The 9,184-nt window shown below is 44.7% G+C and overlaps 1 pseudogene; it reads right to left on the bottom strand.

Moving 5' to 3' along the window:
• Window positions 1-4,546: 4,546 nt before the first annotated feature.
• Window positions 4,547-7,092, bottom strand: LOC112261030 (annotated as a pseudogene).
• Window positions 7,093-9,184: the final 2,092 nt, after the last annotated feature.

Raw genomic sequence — 9,184 nt, 5'->3', positions numbered from 1 at the left:
AGGGAAAAAACGCAGGGAAAAAAATAAACAAAACATGTGACCAACAGGGAGCTCTGGGTGAGTTTTGTGCCTACTCACCTGGGGTGGCCGAGAAGTGTTCCGCCTGCCATCTCGACTCCCAGATGGACTCCTCCAGCACCGGTCCGAAGTGTGTCCTCTCCGCCCACAGTAGGTGCAGGAGGAGCCTCCTCCTCCGGTCCCCCTAGATGCAGCTCCTCCCAACTCCACCGGAGTGGGAGTGGGAGGGCTGGGAGGTGGAATTGACAGGACCGCCTCTGAACGCCCGCGGGCAGTTAGCAGGTTGTCCAGTCGGATCGACATGTCTATAAGTTCATCGAGGGAGAGTGTGGTGTCCCGACAAGCTAGCTCCCAGCGGACGTCCTCCCGGAGGCTGCATCGGTAATGGTCCATCAGGGCCCTGTCATTACACCCCGCACCAGCAGCCAAGGTCCAGAACTCTAACGCGAAGTCCTGCACTCTCCTCGTCTCCTGTCTGAGGTGGAACAGTCGCTCACCCGCCACTCGGCCCTCCGGTGGGTGGTCGAACACAGCTCGAAAACGGCGGGTGAATTCCGGGTAGTGGTCCCGAGCCGAGTCTGGGCCGTTCCAGACAGCGTTGGCCCAGTCAATGGCCCTACCCGACAAAAAGGTGACGAAGGAGGCTCACACTCTCCTCACCCGAGGGAGTCGGACGCACGGTAGCCAGGTAGAGCTCGAGCTGGAGCAAAAATCCCTGGCACCTAGCCGCCGCTCCATCGTACTCCCTCGGGGGGTGAGACGCAACGTGCTGGAACCAGATGATGACATGGGAGAAGTGGGTTGCGTCGTCTGTGGGGGAGCTGGAGTGGGCGTCGGGAGACCACTCCTCTCCCATCCTCTCCATCATCTGGTCCATCGCTGAACCGATCCGATGGTGGACAGCTGTATGATGATGGACGCACTCCTCCATTGATGGTAGAGGGGTGGTCGCTGCTTCTGCTGACTCCATTGTATGGTGCGGGCTTCTGTAACGGCTTCTAGGAGTAGTGGGTGGAGGAGTCAGGCACAGAGAGCAGGTTAGTTCAGAACGTGGATCTTTATTCCACAGACAGTGAAAACGGACATGCCAAACACAATGGCGCATAAAAGACCCAGTCCAAAACAAACAGGACTAAACTGTCCGGAAAAATAGAATCCACAAATAATCCAACAACATGAACAGAGAACAAGCCCGCACAAAAGCCGGCGGGCCTAGTGCCCTTAAATAGCCCACAAACAAAACTAAACTCAAAACAGGTGTAACCAATCAGACCAAACTAACAGAAACAAAAAAGGGAATCGATGGCAGCTAGTAGGCCGCCGGCGACGACGACCGCTGAGCACCGCCCGAACAGGAAGAGGCACCATCTTCGCTGGGATTCGTGACAAATGTGTTGAATTTACACTTTTCAAATTTTTGCCCTTTTAACACTGATACTTTCCAACACCAGTGGTATATTTATTTACCTTTATTTCGACAGGGAAGTCATATTGAGAATAAAGTCTCTTTTACAAATGAGCCCTGCACAATATAAAAACAAGCACATCAATAGGCAAACCTGAGCAAGAAGGGCCTTGGTCAGGGAGGTGACCAAGAACTAAATTGTCACTGACAGAGCTCCATAGTTCCTCTGTGTAGTTGGGAGAACCTTCCAGAAGGACAACCATCTCTGCAGCACTCCACCAATCCGGCCTTTATTGTAGAGTGGCCAGACAGAAGCCACTCATCAGTAAAAGGCATGTGACAGCCTGCTTGGAGTTTACCAAGAGGCACCTAAAGGATGCTCAGACCATGAGAAACAAGACTCTCTGGTCTGATGAAACCAAGATTGAACTCTTTGGCCTGAATGCTAAGTGTCACGTCTGGAGGAAACCTAGCGCCATCCCTAAGGTGAAGCATGGTGATGGCAGCATCATGCTGTGGGGATGTTTTTCAGTGGCAGAGACTGGGAGTCTAGTCACGATCGAGGGAAAGATAAAAGGAACAAAGTACAGAGAGATTCTTGATGAAAACATGCTCCAGAGCTCTCTGTACCTGGGGAAATGTTCACCTTCCAACGGGACAATAAACGTTGTCACGAACCGGCTCAAAGCCCATAACAAAAGGGAGACAACGTGGAGGTAAGGAGTAACAAAATATATATTTATTAAATAAAGCAACTAAGGAAAATATACAATGGTGTGTGTAATCAGTAATCAGTAGTGTAAGTGAGTGTTTCGCATGCATGAATGTGATAATGCAGGGTGTTGAAAGGTGCTAAAGCAAACAACCAAAAACCACCAAGAAACACAACAAAAACTATCAAAGTGTCTGCATGGAGAGAGACTCCCCTTTGAATGGGGAAGTGGTGTATTTATCCTGGGACACACCGGGCCCAGGTGTTTCCCATTTAGCTGACGACCCTCCCAACTCCGCCCACTGGCATCCTAATAAGGAAACAAGAACAAAGAGAGAACCACGGCAGACAGAGTGGGAGGGTCGTCACACCGTAAACACACAGCCAAGACAACGCAGGAGTGGCGACGGGACAACTCTCTGAATGTCCTTGAGTGGCCTAGCCAGAGCCCGGGCTTGACACCCGATCTAACATCTCTGGAGAGATCTGGAAACGCTCCACGTCCAACCTGACAGAGCTTGAGAGGATCTGCAGAGAAGAATGGGAGAAACTCCCCAAATACAGGTGTGCCAAGCTTGTAGCATCATACCAAAGAAGCTCGAGGTTGTAATCACTGCCAAAGGTTCTTCAACAAAGTATTCAGTAAAGGGTCTGAATACTTACAGTTGAAGTCGGAAGTTTACATACACTTAGGTTGGAGTCATTAAAACTAGTTTTTCAACCACTTCACAAACTTCTTGTTAACAAACTATAGTTTTGGAAAGTCGGTTAGGACATCTACTTTGTGCATGACACAAGTAATTTTTCCAACAATTGTTTACAGATTATTTCACTTATAACTCAATGTATCACAATTCCAGTGGGTCAGAAGTTTACATACACTAAATTGACTGTGCCATTAAACAGCTTGGAAAATCCAGAAAATGATGGCTTTAAAAGCTAATTGACATAATTTGAGTCAATTGGAGGTGTACCTGTGGATGTATTTCAAGACCTACCTTCAAAGTCACTGCCTCTTTGCTTGACATCATGGGAAAATCAAAAGAAATCAGCCAACACTTCAGAAAAAAATTGTAGACCTCCACAAGTCTGGTTCATCCTTGGGAACAATTTCCAAATGGCTGAAGGTACCATGTTGATCTGTACAATCAATAGTACGCAAGTATAAACACCATGGGACCACGCAGCCGTCATACCGCTCAGGAAGGAGACACTTCTGTCTCCTAGGGATTTATGTACTTTGGTGTGAAAAGTGCAAATCAATCCCAGAACAATCCCAGAACAACAGCAAAGGACCTTGTGAAGATGCTGGAGGAAACAGGTACAAAAGTATCTATATCAACAGTAAAACGAGTCCTATATTGACATAACCTGATAGGCCGCACAGCAAGGAAGAAGCCACTGCTCCAAAACCGCCATAAAAAAGCCAGACACGGTTTGCAACTGCACATGGGGACAAAGATCGTATGTTTTTGGAGAAATATCCTCTGGTCTGATGAAACAAAAGTAGAGCTGTTTGGCCATAATGACCATCGTTATGTTTGGAGGAAAAAGGGGGAGGCTTGCAACCCGAAGAACACCATCCCAAACGTGAAGCAAGGTGGGTGGTAGCATCATGTTGTGGGGGTGCTTTGCTGTAGGAAGGACTGGTGCACTTCACAAAATAGATGGCATCATGAGAGAGGAAAATTATGTGGATATATTGAAGCAACATCTCAGGACATCAGTTAAAACTTGGTCGCAAATGGGTCTTCCAAATGGACAATAACCCCAAGCTTACTTCCAAAGTTGTTCCAATATGGCTTAAGGACAGCAAAGTCAAGGTATTGGAGTGACCATCACAAAGCCCTGACCTCAATCCTATAGAAAATGTGTTGGCAGAACTGAAAAAGCGTGTGCGAGCCTGGAGGCCTACAAACCTGACTCAGTTACACCAGCTCTGTCAGGAGTAATGGGCCAAAGTTCACCCAACTTATTGTGGGAAGCACACATTTCTAAAAAACTGTTTTTGCTTTGTCATTTTGGGGTATTGTGTGTAGATTGATGGAGGGGGGGACAATTTAATACATTTTAGAATAAGGCTGTAATGTATCAAAATGTGGAAAAATCAAGGGGTCTGAATACTTTCCGTATGCACTATATATCACAGTGGCAAGACATAAGAACTAACAGGTTGTAGAGAAAGCAACGCAACAATCACAACACATAGGTTGTAATATGGCTTTTCTTCAGGTTTGACTTCCCCAGTGATTTTACCCACAGACCGCTACTGATGAAACCAAGCGCAGACGTCAGGGCCCAGGCCGATTTGAGGACAACTTGTTCAATAAAATAGCATGATCAACAATCAAATCAAATCAATATATATATATACATAGCACATTTCAGACATGAATGCAACACAATGCGCATCACAGGAAAAAAGAAAACATTTTTAATATTTATAACACATCAAACATAAAACAGTTAAATAGAAATATTACAGCTGAAAGACGAAAAAGCACTCTAAGGAAAAGCAAAGCTAAAAAGGTGTGGTTAAAAACCCCTTCAGGTTCTCAGGCAGGCTATTCCAGAGGTAGCGGTTATAGTAACTAAAGGCTGCCTCTCCATGCCTCTTGGTCCTAGGCTTTGGGATAGTTAAAAGGCCAGTGGCAGAGGACCTGAGGGACCTATTGGGTACATAATTTAAAAGCATGTTTGATATATATTGGGGTGCATAACCATGGATTGATTTGAAAAGCAATAGAATCATCTTAAAATGTCTTCTAAAACTCACAGGCAGCCAGTGCAGAGACTTTAAAACCGGTGTAATGTGTGCTCTCAATCTGATCTTGGTCAGTACCAGTGCTGCAGCATCCTGTATGTTTTTGCAGTTGACTAATGGCTTTCTTGGGTAGACCAGACAGGAGTGCATTACAGTAGTCAAGTTTACTTGTAATACAAGCATGAATGAGTCTCTCTGTATCAGCCTGAGATAGAAACGACCACACTTTGCCAATGTTCCTCATGTGGTAAAAATCTATTTTGGACACATTTCTAATGTGTGATTGAAATTAAGTTCAGAATAAAAAATTACACAGGTTTTTAACCTGGTGTTTTATCTTTATTGCCCGTGAATTAAAATGTGCGGCCAAATTCTGTCTCTGTACTTTGGCTCCAATAATACGTACCTCTGTCTTGTCTTGATTTAGCTGGAGGAAGTTCTGAGCCATTCAAGTATTTTAATCACTAATGCAGTCTAATCATTAAAGATTAGACTGCATTAAAGAGCATCAAACAAGGCAGACACATTTATTTTAGCTTCAAAACACTAGCAGAGCAGCTCAAACAGACACTCAGACACTCTGACAGGCTGATCACATCACATAGATACCTTGGTGGAAAATAACTTTTCAAAATGCCTGTGCTGTTGCAACGGTACATCGTTAAAGTGACAATCATATAACAATAACCCATGTAATGAAATACATAGGTGAAATTTCTGAAATATGCCTCTGATGGTGCAGGTATATTCACATTCCAGCATTGTTATTAAAAAAATAAATATATTATCCTAACTGAAGCCCACATAGTACATTATCTACAGTCAGATATTATTGAGCTGTCTTTTCATTTGCATGGTGAAGATAAAGAGAAAAATTTACATTTTCAAAGAGCAACTGAATACATTTTACACAGTAGTTTCTCTCCCTCCTCTCTCACACACTGACAAACACCAAGTGTGCGGAGTAGGCCAGGTCAGCCAGGTAGAGCAGGAAGTTGAGAGCGGTGAGCACGTCAACCGTCACCAGTGTGGGCTGCTGCCAGGTTTGGGGATGGTTGGAACGCTTGTCAAACTGGAACACGGAACAGATGATGGTGGCGGTCAGGTAAATGACAACAGCCAGGAGACCGTAGGCTGACAGGAAGCGTGTAAAGGGGAATGGGAGGCAGCCAATACACTCACCAACACACAGCACCACCACACCCACAGACAGGATGAACCAGATACAGTAGACTGCCATGCACCACTGGAGAGCTGTGTGTTGATCGTACGACACCAGATCGCTGACCAGCATGAGTATATGATGCAGGCCATGAAGGTCTTTCACATCTTGAGCAGGCTTGGAGCCGTGGCCATGCAGCCCGCCACCTCACCCTGCAGCGCCCGTGTCAGGGTCACCTCCCACAGGTAGGCCACGTGGCCAGGCAGGAGAAGACTTTGGAGAAGATGCGTTTGTTCAGGCCTCCCTGTGGTTCTGCTGGCCCTTGAGGAAGTAGACGGGGAAGATGATGGAGGCAGAGAGTCCAGAGCAGGGTGGCGTAGCAGGCCATGGTGATAGGGAAGTTATTCCAGGAGACGGGGCCTCGGCCTGGAAGCCAATGTGCTCCATCAGCAGCACCAGCAGGGTTCTAGTGAAGCTGAAAGCCCAGCAGAACACACACCAGTCTCCCACCCCGGGGAGGGAGGCCCCGTGGGCCGACACACCGAAGATGACGCAGGAGATCAACAGGGCAGCCACACGCACCCACAGCAGCTGGGAGATGAACAGCACTATCAACGGCATGGTGGGAGGTGTTATACAGGGGAGTGGGGAATATGTACTGTAATACAATATTAATACAGTAGGAATACAGTAGAAGTTCACTTGCTCAGAATCTTTAGTTGTGTCTAAGGAGGGGATCAGTGTTATCCTGTCCTTATCCAGTGTTCTGCAAGAACATAAGAAACAAAGAGAGATTTAGGGCCAGGTGATTCACAGAGCATCCAGAACTGTGAAACAGAAACTATTAGCATGACTTTCGGTTTTACATTTCTATACATGAGAGCAGTTCTTGGAAATGGTTCCCAGCCAGTTCTTTTCTGTCTGCACCTGAGGACATACTCTCCTAGTTTGGTACACACATTCCATCAACATGACTCTCGGTAAATTGTTATATGCCTGAGAGCAGGGTTGTCATATTCACTAGGACGACACTAAAGCAAAAGGGTTGAAACTGAGAGGGTCTACCTCAATTGGTCCAAACAGAAACTTGTTTTCCATTGCAAGGTGTAAAACCTTTTGCTACGGTGTATAACCTTTTGCTACGGTGTATAACCTTTTGCTACGGTGTAAAACCTTTTGCTACGGTGTATAACCTTTTGCTACGGTGTAAAACCTTTTGCTACGGAGTATAACCTTTTGCTACGGTGTATAACCTTTTGCCTTTTGCTACGTGTAAACCTTTTGCTACGGTGTAAAACCTTTTGCTACGTATAACCTTTTGCTACGGTGTATAACCTTTTAACTTTGCTACGGTGTATAACCTTTTGCTAAAACCTTTTGCTACGGTGTATAACCTTTTGCTACGTGTATAACCTTTTGCTACGGTGTATAACCTTTTGCCTTTTGCTACGGTGTATAACCTTTTGCTTATAACCTTTTGCTACGGTATAACCTTTTTGCTAATAACCTTTTGCTACGGTGTATAACCTTTTGCTACGGTGTATAACCTTTTGCTACGCCTTTTGCTACGGAGTATAACCTTTTGCTACGGTGTATAACCTAACCTTTTGCTACGGAGTATAACCTTTTGCTATAATAACCTTTTGCTACGGTGTAAAACCTTTTGCTACGGAGTAAAACCTTTTGCTACGGTGTAAAACCTTTTGCTACGGTATAACCTTTTGCTACGGTGTAAACCTTTTGCTACGGTGTATAACCTTTTGCCTTTTGCTACGGTATAACCTTTTGCTATAAACCTTTTGCTACGGAGCTATAAACCTTTTGCTACGGTGTATAACCTTTTATAACCTTTTGCTACGGAGTATAACCTTTTACGGTGTATAACCTTTTACGGTATAACCTTTTGCTACGGTGTATAACCTTTTGCTACGGAGTATAACCTTTTGCTACGGTGTATAACCTTTTGCTACGGTGTATAACCTTTTGCTACGGTGTAAAACCTTTTGCTACGGAGTATAACCTTTTGCTACGGTGTATAACCTTTTGCTACGGAGTATAACCTTTTGCTACGGTGTAAAACCTTTTGCTACGGAGTATAACCTTTTGCTACGGTGTATAACCTTTTGCTACGGTGTATAACCTTTTGCTACGGTGTATAACCTTTTGCTATAACGCTACGATAACCTTTTGTATAACCTTTTGCTTTTGCTACGGTGTATAACCTTTTGCTACGGTGTATAACCTTTTGCTACGGAGTATAACCTTTTGCTACGGTGTATAACCTTTTGCTACGGTGTATAACCTTTTGCTACGGTGTATAACCTTTTGCTACGGTGTATAACCTTTTGCTACGGTGTATAACCTTTTGCTACGGTGTATAACCTTTTGCTATGGTGTAAAACCTTTTGCTATGGTGCAATACATGTTTGCTACGTTAAGCACTAATAAATACAACCCAGTTTATTTTGGTTGTTAAGCCTGTTAATTGATTACCACATCGCCCTCCTAGTGACATGTTCTACTCCAGTACATTTATTCTCACACTAATGATGATATGACAGTCAGAGAGAGAAAACTCTTCTAGCTGTGACTTGTACTAGGCTAGTCAGTATACAAAGAGATAGAAAGCCCTGGGGTGAATGTCAATTTTAGTTCCTTGATTCCTCCCATCCTCCCTCCTAGTCTCCTCCTTAAAGCACATTTGTGCAGAAGATCGGAGGTTCCTCCCCTATCTCTTCTTCTCCATTGCGTTTTGAGAAGGAGGCAAGGAGAGAGGACGAGAGGAATCAAGGAAATACAATTTATTCAGATGCACTCCTTGAAGTCAAGCTGAAAGGATAAGCCATGTCCTCCTTGATGCCAACTCCCTCTATTGGCATTGGTGTTTGCTGTCAGTCTCACAACTCACCACTCGTTTGTCTCAGCTTCATCCCTTTTCATTGGGCCAAAGCTAAGATCCTCCTAGTACTTTGAGTAGCTGGCTTCTTCTGAAATTACACCAGACAGATGACACAGAGACTAAGATCAGATTTGTTTCCTCTGATAGTGGATTTGAAACACCACACATTTCCAAAGATTTCATTTAAAAAAAAGCTGAGTTACTGAGTTTGTATTTATATTTAT

The sequence above is a fragment of the Oncorhynchus tshawytscha genome, linkage group LG10 (assembly GCF_018296145.1).
Source record: "Oncorhynchus tshawytscha isolate Ot180627B linkage group LG10, Otsh_v2.0, whole genome shotgun sequence".
Taxonomy (NCBI): Eukaryota; Metazoa; Chordata; class Actinopteri; order Salmoniformes; family Salmonidae; genus Oncorhynchus; species Oncorhynchus tshawytscha.
Note: the sequence above shows the minus strand (reverse complement) of the source record. Positions and strands in the feature narration are given on the sequence as shown.